This window comes from Sinocyclocheilus grahami, unplaced genomic scaffold (assembly GCF_001515645.1).
Source record: "Sinocyclocheilus grahami isolate Dianchi unplaced genomic scaffold, SAMN03320097.WGS_v1.1 scaffold2385.1, whole genome shotgun sequence".
Classification (NCBI taxonomy): Eukaryota; Metazoa; Chordata; class Actinopteri; order Cypriniformes; family Cyprinidae; genus Sinocyclocheilus; species Sinocyclocheilus grahami.
In genome coordinates this window covers 17,524-28,886 of record NW_015507564.1, presented here as the reverse complement: position 1 = coordinate 28,886, position 11,363 = coordinate 17,524, and positions in this window count along the sequence as shown.

The window sequence follows — 11,363 nt, the reverse complement described above, 5'->3', positions numbered from 1 at the left end:
CATTTCTCACATTATCACAGTTTATTCGCTATAGTTTAGAAAATGGCAATAAAATATGACAAGAACTCTGAGTTAAATTGAGTCAGAACAAATTCAGCTTGATAATGTTAGATAACTTTGATAGAAAGGTATGCAATGGATTACAATCAACCAAAAATTAGACAGCTGTTAGTATGACTCAACTATCAATACTTTGTCGGGCAACCCTTAGCCTCAATGACAGCCTGTAGTCTCCTAGGCATGCTGTCACCCAGCTTCATGCAAACCTCAACTTCAGTTTATTTTTTCCCAGACTCCCAGATCTGAATAAATTTTGGTCCCAAATTTGTATCAGTTTTACTGGTACAACTTATACAGTTTCACTGTAAGAAATTTGTCACAGTTTACTTTATTTTGCTGTCCTCACTTACATAAATGAACTATAGTGTCCTGCACCCACTAGTAAAAAAATATAAAAAAATATATCTGGTCTCTGAATAATTTTTGGTTTGACTGTATATCCTTTGGTTATTTTCACACTTAATTATGCCCATTAAAATGTATTTTACAAGTTTTTGTTACTTTCACTGTTCATTTTTTTGCTCTATGGTACATCATCTTTAATTTAATTGTGTGTGTGTGTGTGTGTGTGTGTGTGTGTGTGCGCGTGCACCTGTGTTCTGGGAACTTGTGCGTTGTGCAATACACTGAGCATTTTGAAAGCAAAAATGCATGTGCAATGCGCATGTTCGCATTTATTTTACTACAAAAATAAGTTTGCTACTGCAAATTCAAACTGACAACAGATCCACTTCCTTACAAACATTTTACTTGCTCCTACAGCTGCCTTTTCAAGATGTTCTATATCTCATGGGGCGCCCCTCATCTGTACCCCACCCCCAAATCCCTCATGACCCCTTAAGAGTCCCTAACCAAGCAAACTCCTCCCACATGACCCCTAAAACCCCACATGCAGCCAAAGTTATTATTAATGACATCAGCATGGCAAGGAACTAAACTAACTAAACTAAAACAACAATCAACATAACACACAGTAAATCAAATTAAACAGTAAAGGTAGTAACTACACAACAAGATTAAATACACATTAAAATAGAAAAATTATTTTAAATTGTAAAAATATTTCTTAAAGTCAGGGTAGGTGATTTGGTTCAAAAAAAATTTTTTGTTAACCAAGTATAAATACACACTAATAAATAACCTATATAAACAAACCTAGCTACCAAAATAGTACAAGATGCACCCAAACACACAGCAAACGTAAACACCACAGAGGCTAGAAGTGAGAAGTTCATTGAACATGCTGTTGGTAATATTGTGTCTGATTGTAGAATTCAAAGGTCTGTGGCATTCAGCTACGTATACTTCTATATGCCTCTCTATATCTGCTGGGCAAACAGACTCTGCACATATGCACACAAAAACACACAGGAGAAACACCCACACACACTGCAGAGAAAAGGGGCTCCACATGAGGAGGTGTGTAGGTTAACATGTCTAGATAAACCAGTTACAAAAGACTCGAACCGGTTATGTGCGTGTGATTAATGGTTACAGTTAGGGATGCACCGATACCACTTTTTCCAGTACTCTACCGATACTTCTGTTTTCGGTACTTGCCGATACAGAGTACCGATACCAATATTTTATTGCATTTGTAAATTTTTTAAATATTGGGTACAGAAACCAAAAGAGTATGTATAATGTTAGTTGGTTAACTTCATTTATCAAATAGATACAGTCAAACCAAAATTTATTCAGACACCTTCAACATTTCTCACATTATCACAGTTTATTCGCTATAGTTTAGAAAATGGCAATAAAATATGACAAGAACTCTGAGTTAAATTGAGTCAGAACAAATTCAGCTTGATAATGTTAGATAACTTTGATAGAAAGGTATGTAATGGATTACAATCAACCAAAAATTAGACAGCTGTTAGTATGACTCAACTATCAATACTTTGTCGGGCAACCCTTAGCCTCAATGACAGCCTGTAGTCTCCTAGGCATGCTGTCACCCAGCTTCATGCAAACCTCAACTTCAGTTTATTTTTTCCCAGACTCCCAGATCTGAATAAATTTTGGTCCCAAATTTGTATCAGTTTTACTGGTACAACTTATACAGTTTCACTGTAAGAAATTTGTCACAGTTTACTTTATTTTGCTGTCCTCACTTACATAAATGAACTATAGTGTCCTGCACCCACTAGTAAAAAAATATAAAAAAATATATCTGGTCTCTGAATAATTTTTGGTTTGACTGTATATCCTTTGGTTATTTTCACACTTAATTATGCCCATTAAAATGTATTTTACAAGTTTTTGTTACTTTCACTGTTCATTTTTTTGCTCTATGGTACATCATCTTTAATTTAATAGCATTAGAGCTGCTCCATTGCAGCGGCTCAGTACTGTAATCACGCACTTTGCTATAATAATGCTGTTATAAATCTCCTAACTGTGATATTTTCAGAAATAGAAGTCAAGTTTTTTTTCATCTGAAACGTGCTGCGATTTATATCCCAAAGCCACTCATATAATGCAGAAACACTCAAGCAAGCAAAACATGTGCAACGCGCACACGTATTTGTACTGATACAGAATAGTGCAGCCTGGGGTGCAATGTCATCTGCTGGTGTTGGTCCATTGTGTTTTTTGCATACGGCATTCGCATTGAACAAGAGTGAATGGTTTATCCACGTTTTTTTTTCATCGCTGTTGTTGTAATGAATTGGGAAGCCAGAATGCGCATCCATCAACAGAAACATATATTAGCCGAAACCTGTTTGTTTTACGTGTTATTTATAGCAAACCAAAGTTGTCAGATTTAAGTTGAACCACGGTCCTAGCGCGGTCCGAACCGTGTGTGGAGAACCATACGGTTCGATTTTTTTCCGCGAACCGTTCCACCCCTAATTATTATTATCATTATCATTTTTTATTGCAGTTGCTACATACTTATATTCTTGCAGGAATACAGGGTGGGGAAGAACTGTGTTGACTTTTTCTTTGCACCAGCCAGTGGTTGTGAATTGTGAGACACATTCAGGCTTAGTGTGATTTCGCTAGCACAGAGAAAGCACACAGAGCACTCTGATGTCTGTCAGGTTTTTCCTGCCCAACTAAATAGAACAGAGCAGAATAAGGAGGTGAAGCGTTAGAGGGGGTGGTTCACTAAATCTTTCGACAAGTCTTGTGCTCTGTCGAACTCACCTGAAATCCAACCCTTATGGGAAACTGCATCCTCAGGTGTGTATGCAAGGGCCCTGAGTGGATGATACAAATCTGTGACTCTTTCCTGCAAAAACGACAACCCACAAAAACCCCCAACCCACAATATATGCCTTTGTGAATGTTCAGTTCCACATACAGTATGTGGGAGTTGCATAAATAGATATGACTCAAATATCCACACTCCCTTGTGTTATCAGTTACCCTTTCACTCTCTATTATTACATAATTTCACTGTAAACAACATTAGATTAGCCACTTTGTCATGCTTATTGCCTATTAGCATCTGCCTTTAATGAGAAACTGACAAACTGGTAAAGGCTTAAAAGTGTTAACAGTGTTGGATATTGCTGTAGTAGTAATAGGGAGAAATGTTTGATGCTATTATTCCTAAACAACAGGAGAACTGACAGTTATAGATGTGAGAGATTGTCAACCTGTTCGGTTTCTTTCTGTGTGTAGCACCTACTGCTTTGCATGTCCTACAGATACCTGATCATTTCAGTCAGTTTGTGGGACACATTCCAGTGCAAAATTGTTTTGTAATGGTTTTGCAAAGAGGCTTTTATTGAAGAATGGAGCAGTTAAAAACTACACTGGACCCTCAGCTGTATGGAAGCATATGGGTAGCAAAATTCAATTTGAAATGAAATATGCAAAATGACAATGTATTTCTGTATTTAAATGTACATTTTCCCATACATATGTGCACTGTTTAGTGCAAAATGAAAATGAAAATTTAATTATATATCATTTACATTTGTCGTATCCTACACTAGTTTTAATATGCAAATTAAAAACATTTTAATGCTTTATAAGTTGCAAAACTAAAATGAAAATGTAGGCTATTACACAAATTGATTAGATATGTTTAACATGTCCAAACAAAAACTGTAGCGAAAATATAATTTAAATGCTGTTTTTCCTAAATGCATTTAAACTTAGGGGTAGGACACTTGGGATTGCATTTTCATCATAATACCGCGGGATAATTGTAGCAAAATGCAGTAAGAATTTCAGAATGCATTCTGAGCCAAAGGTGCAGCAAAAGCATAGCAAAATGGTGATTTAAATGTATTTTATTTTTCTTTAATGCATTGACACTTACATATAAGACGTTTCAATTGCATTTTCATTTAATACGCCGTGATTAATGTAGTTTAAGTCAACGTGGACTTGAAAATGCATTTCAAACCGAACACACCATCAAGGCGGGGCTCGGCAATAGGACACACAATAGGTCAATATTCACTGTTAACCAAACGCATTTAGGAAAAAGAGCATTTAAATGACAATTTTGCTACAGCTTTTGCTTTGACATGTTAAACATATCTATTCAATTTGGGTAATATATTTTAATTTTGCAACTTACGAAGCGTCAATATATGTTTTTAATTTGCATATTAAAACTAGTGTAGGACATGGCAAATGTAAATTATATAATTGAATTTTCATTTGCATTTTGCACTAAATGTTGCACATATGTATGGAAAAATTTAAATTTAAATACATTGCCATTTTGCATGTTACATTTCAAATAGAATTTTACTACCCATATGCTTCCATACAGCTGGTGTGTGAAGGGTCATTTCTTAAAGGGCACCTATTAGGCCCTTTTTACAAGATGTAATATAAGCCTCAGATGTCCCCAGAATGTGCCTGTGAAGTTTCAGCTCAAAATACATTTACCATTTTGAAAATGCCCATTTTGAGTGGAAGCAAAAACATGCTGTTTTCGTATCTTTAAATGCAAATGAGCTGCTGGTCCCCGCCCCCTTTTCCAGAATAGGGCTATTCCTTTACAGCTCATACCTCTGATACCAAAAACATCTGTTTGGTTTTGATTGTCATGTCTATCACGCTCACGTGACATGGCAGTTGTTGTCATCATGAAAGCTTATTATTTGCATGCATTTTAAAGCCATATCAGTTTAAACTTCTGATACATGGTTTTCTGAGCGCACACATCCGAAGCATGCTCACAGAAAGTGGCTGTCACACGGCATGTGAGTACTAAACTAAGTTCTATTTCATGTCTTATTGCGCTTAAAATGTCAAATACACACACGGATAAGTCAAAAAAAAAAACACACAAAGTTTAGTTATGTCTGGGAAGGTAATCAGCTGAGGAAAAAATCACATATTTATATTAGTAAAGTATTAGTATTAGTTTATTAGTTATATCTGTGTATTAAGTGGCAGCAGTGTAATATACAGTACATACTGCTGTCTATGCTGTTAATATGACCCAAACTATAAAATAAAAACAGAAAATGAATCACTGCTCTTGAATGAATAACTTCAGTAGCTTTAATAGGAGGACAGGTTGCATGCCAGGATAGCTTCATTGTCGATGTGTGTCCAATGCTTGCTAAAACAAAATGTACCTTCGTTAGCTAGCTTTGCTAGCTGTGTACAAAACAGGTGGGAAGGGGGCGCTCTATAGACATATAAGGAGACTCCATGTATGGCTCGGAGGTGGGCTTATTCAAATAGCTAGGTATCTATGTAGAAACGGGCTGCTAATTGAAATAGCTCACTGGAATGAGCTTGAAATAGAAGCTTGTCTAATTGAAATAGACACTGGTTTAGACTCTGACAGCCCATAACAAACTGGCTGCGTGTTTTATTTTCATACATGCCAGAAAACTCAATGAAAAAAGTGAAAATTTCATCCAATGTCATCCCCGTTAAAAGCACAGTAGCACAAAAATTAGGTTTTTAATTCCAAGGGCCAGCGAGGACGGTCATAAAATAAACTAAAATATGATTAACATTATGTTCTGGAATAAACAGATACAATACTTACGTTTGAGACAGATTACCCAGCTCATCTGAAATTTCCCAAATTATAAGTGACAGTAGGGGTGTCTTGGGCATAGGAGCATGATTTGGTTTGAAAAACTTCAAACACACCCCACTTTCCCGAGGGGTCAGCGTCCGAACCATATAACTAATTTTCTCACTTTTTTATAACCCACCCTTCCCTGTTTGGGGTACGGACATTGTCTCAAATTGTGCATCTTGTTCAGGAGATGTGTGAGGTCACTTTTCTGAGAAATGTGAGCCAGAAAACCCTAGCAACTGCATAGCACTGCACTACAAATCACTCAGAACATCTATAAGAGCAACACCCTGGCAAACACCGAAACACCTTAGATTTTATTATGCTTGTTTTTTTTTTAAATAGACAAGCAGCAGTGACATTTGCTTAAATTCAGGACAAAAGTGTCAAATTTTTACATTACATATCTCATGTGTTAGCAGTGTCACTGCTAAATTCAACAGATTTTTTCATATTAAAATGTGCATAATCATATACTGTAATTTATTATGATTCACTGGCCTTGTATAAAGTTTGATATTTGAACTGCATTCAAATAAAGGATCAGATGACTAGATAATGTAAAAGTCATTGGAGTTGCACAACCTATTTCCTGTCTTTGACAGGATGTTCAAACCACATTCATTTAACCACCGCTTGCCACATTGCCAATAAGAATGTCCTCATATTTTAAAATGAGGATTTATATTAAAGAATATGTGAACTCGGGCACATTTGTTAGAAATGAAACAATGGTGGTGAATATCTAAGTCCCATTTCACCCTATGAAATGTTAAAAAAAGATAAATTATTATTATTATTATTTTATTTTTAAATAAAATGTTGCATAAGATTTGCATGAAGGCATTTATTTGTCATTATTTTCAGCGAATGTTCTCATTCAATTCTTATTACTTCAATACGGTATTTCTTTACAGTAAAATTGCAGTGGAACAACTTTTTTTTTTAGGTGGAAATGTGTTTAATTCTAATAAAAATAATGTCAAAATGCAAAAAACAAAACAGTAGCATGGTACAGCAGCGGTAGCACATGGTAAAACTGTGATACTTTGAGAAAAGCCATGTTACTAAAATTAAGTTACCATGGTCCAAAACATAAAGTTAAAAAAAAGAAAAACACAATTAAAATAAAATAAATATGGTTGTGCAGTAGTACTTCTTTGTGTCTGAAATACCATTAAATTGCAAATTTGATAAAACCATAGTATTGTAGGGGATTTGTGTGTATTTTTTAAAACGCAAACAAAAAAGCACCATGGTCTAATGATGCTGAAAATTCAGCTTTGCATAACAGGATTAAACGACATTTTACAATATATGCATATTGAAAACACTGATTTGAAATTGTAATAATATTTCACAATATGACTGTATTTTTGATCAGATAAATGTCGCCTTGGTGAGCATAAAAGACTAGTCTTACTGACTTAACATTTTTGAACAGCAGTGTATGTTTAAACATACCATGGCACTTTTATATATACTTTGTTACTGTTTAATTATACTCTAATGCACTTCAGTCTCCGAAAACTATGATATGTCCGTGTTTCTTCCCATGGAAAATATTTTTATAATAATACAACAGTTCTTATTTTTGTGTGTCTGTGTACTTACTTTCAAAAAGTAGCATGGGGTTACCATAATATATTTGAGATATGGTACTGCTTCTACCAATAACAGTACTTGTAACAATATACTATGGTATATTATTTGGTATGAACCAATTATATTATATATAAAAACTAACAGAAAACTACCATTGTAATACCATAGTGTTTGGATATGTACGATGATAATTATTTTGAGGAATCTTGGCGTACCGTGTAAATACCTTGGTATTAGCATGTGATATCACTTACCACGGTACCACCAGTGTAAAGTGTTGTAAGGGTGTAGTCTTGCTCCACACTTTCCCATCCAGCACTAATGACTCTGATTTTATAACATGCCCATTGTGTTTGAGTCTGTGTTGGTGCTGTTCTGAGATCAGTGTACACAGTGATAAACGAGTGTGTTCTGCCCTGGGCCTCTTCGGCTGGAGCGCCGTGTCAGTTACACTTGTTGACTCAACAAAAAGAAGAACTTGTTCTATCTAGTATTTGTCAGGCCTCTTAAATGTCTGAGGAGGAGGCTGTGCAAAGAGTCTGGGAGTCTCTCCGTGAGGCTAAATGAATCATAAAGCTTGTTAAACGTTCAAACTCCTGTATCCGCTGCTCGTACGGTAAATAACTGCAATGCTACATTCCACTCATAGCGATTGTACAGACTCGTTTGTGTGTGTGAGAGAGAGAGAGAGAAAACGAGTGTGTTCTGCCCTGGGCCTCTTCGGCTGGAGCGCCGTGTCAGTTACACTTGTTGACTCAACAAAAAGAAGAACTTGTTCTATCTAGTATTTGTCAGGCCTCTTAAATGTCTGAGGAGGAGGCTGTGCAAAGAGTCTGGGAGTCTCTCCGTGAGGCTAAATGAATCAAAGCTTGTTAAACGTTCAAACTCCTGTATCCGCTGCTCGTACGGTAAATAACTGCAATGCTACATTCCACTCATAGCGATTGTACAGACTCGTTTGTGTGTGTGAGAGAGAGAGAGCGAGAGAATTGAGTGAAAAGGGAACATTCCTCTCTCACTCCCACTCTCTCTCTCTCGTCCTCCCCCGCTGCCACTCCACCCCCTGCTTCCTTCCTGTTCTTATTTTAGCATCTATTGGATGTTTTTCCCACATCCGGCAACAAAGAGAAGCTTGTGCCATATACCAACAGCATGTTCGCGCATGGCAAGCATTCAAGGGCACGATCAAATATTTTCATAAAATTGCTGAAGGTTTCTTTAGTCTGTCTGCAGGTCTCTCGCTCTCTGCATGTGATTGGATCATTTCTGCTTACAGAAGTCTGGAAGGGAAAATTATTTTCCTATAAAATAATATTTTTATAGTGATCATTTTTGACATGAAGCAAAAAACGAGGCATTTACTCAACATTCATTCAAATATTACAGTACTTGTGAAAAGTTTGGACACATTATGATTTTTAAATGTTTTGAAAGAAGTCTCTTCTGCTCACCAAGATGCAGTTATTTGATCAAAAATATAGTAAAACCACTCAAATTGAAATATTACTACAGTTTAAAATATCTGTTTTCTATTTGAATATATTTTAAAATGTAATTTATTCCTATGGTCAAAGCTGTATTTACAGCATCATTACTCCAGTCTTCAGTGTCACAGTATAATATGCTGATTTGCTGCTCAAGAAACATTTCTGATTATTATCAATGTTGCAAACAGTTGTACTGCTTCATATTTATGCAGAAACCATACACTACTATTCAAATGTTTGGGTGTGTGCATGTGTGTTTTAATAGAAATGGATGCTTTTATTCAGCAAATATGCATTAAAGTGATGAAAAGTGACAGTAAAACATTTATAATGTAACAAAAGTTTATATTAAAATATTTTGTATCTTTTTATTCATCAAATAATCCTGGAAGAAAATGTTTCCACAAAACATTAAGCAGCAAAAACTGTTTTGACATTGATAATAAGAACCATTATTAAAAACTGAGCACCAATAACAATTGAGAAGCAAATCAGCAGCAAATGTTGACTGGAGTAATGATGCTAAAAATTCAGCTTTGATCACAGGAATAAATTACATTTTAAAATATAATCAAATAGATTTTTTTTTTTCAAATTGTAATAATATTTCACAATATTACTGTTTTTACTGTATTTTTGAGCACATAAATGCAGCCTTGGTGAGCAGAAGAAATGTCAGTCAAAAACATTATTTTTGACAAGCACTGTATATAATTTCTTTTACATATGCATGCATGTCCAACTTTAGAGATGCTTTTGAATCGTTGAAAATTCATGGGTTGGTTTGATTATTTTTTTTTAAATAAATGCGATTACTTATATATGTTTAACACCAGCATATTTATATGACTCGTTTAGCAAATGTATTATGGTTTCCATGGTGTTTTGCTTATATTTCCTGCTTATACTTCATGCTGATTAAGTTCAGCTATACAGAGAGTGCAAATAATTTTTTTTTTTAGTCCCATGTGGATTCTATTTCTAAATACATTTTTTTTTTCTTGGACAAAGTCTCCATTTATTGATAAATGAGAGTCTCGCTGTGGGTTTGTGTGTGAAACTCGGTCACCTCTGTTGGTGCTTTGGTTCCAAATCCAGTTCTGTCTTCAGAGGATTCACAAACAAACGCACACAATGTATGTGCATACATATCTATATTTATATGACAATACAAATGAGATCAGCCTGGTAAAGAAGATTAGCAAAGGAAATTGTGTTCTCAAATAATGGATGGATTCATGATTTCAGAGCATTTATTAAGTGTTCACAACTATTTAAACACTACGGTTAGGCAAAATACATTTAGACTTTATCAATATTTAATTTTCTGCTATTGAAGTGGAATTTGTCAGAAGAATTTGTAAATATTTAATGTTTCAGTTGCAATTACTGTATGATGTAGATTATAAATCCCTGTTTTTACTCATGGTAACTGTGTTGCCTGGAGAATTAGATACTTATTTACATATAAACAAACAACACAGCTGCTCAGATATTCATTTTAAGAATTTTAATAATAATAAGACAGCTTTATATTTAAAAAATGAACATTTTGAATTCTGCCCTCACTTTGGTGTCTCTCATCCTGAAATTATTCCACATCATATTCAATATGCTGAAACAGAGTGAAACTACAGATAGGAGATGGAAATAGAGTGGAACTACTTACTACTTAGAACACAATACTAATATAAATGTATGGCATATGGTTCTTTACATGTCTGCAATTCTGCATTACACAGCTTTGTAAATAATAAATTCAACATACTGAATATGAATGACCCATAAAACTTAAACAATGCTTTAGAGCACTTTTTTTAGTCGCGGCACCCTTTGGAAATTTTAACAAACTTGTGGCACCCTACAAAATTAATTTTGTCACAATATTTGAATTTCTAACTTCGATATGATAATTTGAAAAGTATAGATATTCGGTACAACAGGGAAGAACTGCAGAATATAATGTCATACAGATATTTTTAATATTATTAAAAAAATTGTCCATCAATGGTGGCAATCAGTAAGCTAATTTCTAATGAAGAGACCAATTTATATGACAGATTTTAATGCAGGCTTTTATACATATGTAAACATTATTTAATTACCATTATAACTAGCTATCTCACAAATTTTTGCTCACTCAGTGTTTTTTTTATTTTACAGTGGGGTAATTTTGGTGCAGTAGCACAAGA